Here is a 2,180-nt window from a genome sequence, read left to right as displayed (position 1 = left end):
TGTATCGCAGTTGTGCAGACGTGTTGGCACGTGCGCTGTGCTGGGAGAGTTCGCTTCGGCACCCACGTGGGGCCTTTGCCCTTCTGTGGCGCTGGCGTTGGAGCTGCCGGTCACCGTAGGTGGCGCGTGTTGTCTCCCGCCGGCAATGCCACGACAGCACGCTCCCGGGCCTCTGTCGGCAGCGGCAAGCTCAGTTGGGAGCACGGGTGGTCGCACCTAAAGCGTCTACTCGCCTAACTCCGGGCGATTGCGCCTCTCTCGAACCCGACCAAGTACTTAGGACGGCGCTGCGCGCCGCCGGGACCTGAGAGGGTTTCGAGGTGTATTGTGCAGGGGAGCTCAGCCTCCTCCTGTTTGCAGAATAATTGAGCGGACGCTTGCGTGTTCGCGCGGGCCCCTGGGACACACTCCCGGGCGGCCGGCTGCTCAGCTCTAGTTGACGCAGCTCCCTGGTTGATCCTGCCAGTAGTCATATGCTTGTCTCAAAGATTAAGCCATGCATGTCTCAGTACAAGCCGCATTAAGGTGAAACCGCGAATGGCTCATTAAATCAGTTATGGTTCCTTAGATCGTACCCACGTTACTTGGATAACTGTGGTAATTCTAGAGCTAATACATGCAAACAGAGTCCCGACCAGAGATGGAAGGGACGCTTTTATTAGATCAAAACCAATCGGTCGGCTCGTCCGGTCCGTTTGCCTTGGTGACTCTGAATAACTTTGGGCTGATCGCACGGTCCTCGTACCGGCGACGCATCTTTCAAATGTCTGCCTTATCAACTGTCGATGGTAGGTTCTGCGCCTACCATGGTTGTAACGGGTAACGGGGAATCAGGGTTCGATTCCGGAGAGGGAGCCTGAGAAACGGCTACCACATCCAAGGAAGGCAGCAGGCGCGCAAATTACCCACTCCCGGCACGGGGAGGTAGTGACGAAAAATAACGATACGGGACTCATCCGAGGCCCCGTAATCGGAATGAGTACACTTTAAATCCTTTAACGAGTATCTATTGGAGGGCAAGTCTGGTGCCAGCAGCCGCGGTAATTCCAGCTCCAATAGCGTATATTAAAGTTGTTGCGGTTAAAAAGCTCGTAGTTGGATTTGTGTCCCACGCTGTTGGTTCACCGCCCGTCGGTGTTTAACTGGCATGTATCGTGGGACGTCCTGCCGGTGGGGCGAGCCGAAGGCGTGCGACCGCCTCGTGCGTGTTCGTGCGTCCCGAGGCGGACCCCGTTGAAATCCTACCAAGGTGCTCTTTATTGAGTGTCTGGGTGGGCCGGCACGTTTACTTTGAACAAATTAGAGTGCTTAAAGCAGGCAAGCCCGCCTGAATACTGTGTGCATGGAATAATGGAATAGGACCTCGGTTCTATTTTGTTGGTTTTCGGAACCCGAGGTAATGATTAATAGGGACAGGCGGGGGCATTCGTATTGCGACGTTAGAGGTGAAATTCTTGGATCGTCGCAAGACGAACAGAAGCGAAAGCATTTGCCAAGTATGTTTTCATTAATCAAGAACGAAAGTTAGAGGTTCGAAGGCGATCAGATACCGCCCTAGTTCTAACCATAAACGATGCCAGCCAGCGATCCGCCGCAGTTCCTCCGATGACTCGGCGGGCAGCCTCCGGGAAACCAAAGCTTTTGGGTTCCGGGGGAAGTATGGTTGCAAAGCTGAAACTTAAAGGAATTGACGGAAGGGCACCACCAGGAGTGGAGCCTGCGGCTTAATTTGACTCAACACGGGAAACCTCACCAGGCCCGGACACCGGAAGGATTGACAGATTGATAGCTCTTTCTTGATTCGGTGGGTGGTGGTGCATGGCCGTTCTTAGTTGGTGGAGCGATTTGTCTGGTTAATTCCGATAACGAACGAGACTCTAGCCTGCTAACTAGTCGCGTGACATCCTTCGTGCTGTCAGCGATTACTTTTCTTCTTAGAGGGACAGGCGGCTTCTAGCCGCACGAGATTGAGCAATAACAGGTCTGTGATGCCCTTAGATGTTCTGGGCCGCACGCGCGCTACACTGAAGGAATCAGCGTGTCTTCCTAGGCCGAAAGGTCGGGGTAACCCGCTGAACCTCCTTCGTGCTAGGGATTGGGGCTTGCAATTGTTCCCCATGAACGAGGAATTCCCAGTAAGCGCGAGTCATAAGCTCGCGTTGATTACGTCCCTGCCCTTT

At 54.3% G+C, this 2,180-nt stretch overlaps 1 non-coding gene across 1 annotated transcript in view; it reads left to right on the top strand.

The window, feature by feature from the left end:
• The first annotated feature begins 446 nt into the window (after positions 1-446).
• The window catches only part of LOC126150828 (small subunit ribosomal RNA), a 1,909-nt gene continuing 175 nt past the window's right edge, over positions 447-2,180 (top strand). The window contains exon 1 of the ribosomal RNA XR_007531683.1: positions 447-2,180. This exon is cut by the window's right edge and continues 175 nt beyond it. This is a non-coding gene — a ribosomal RNA (small subunit ribosomal RNA).

The sequence above is a fragment of the Schistocerca cancellata genome, unplaced genomic scaffold (assembly GCF_023864275.1).
Source record: "Schistocerca cancellata isolate TAMUIC-IGC-003103 unplaced genomic scaffold, iqSchCanc2.1 HiC_scaffold_1005, whole genome shotgun sequence".
Taxonomy (NCBI): Eukaryota; Metazoa; Arthropoda; class Insecta; order Orthoptera; family Acrididae; genus Schistocerca; species Schistocerca cancellata.
The sequence above is the reverse complement of the archived record's forward strand: the minus strand, read 5'-3'. Positions and strand labels throughout refer to the sequence as shown.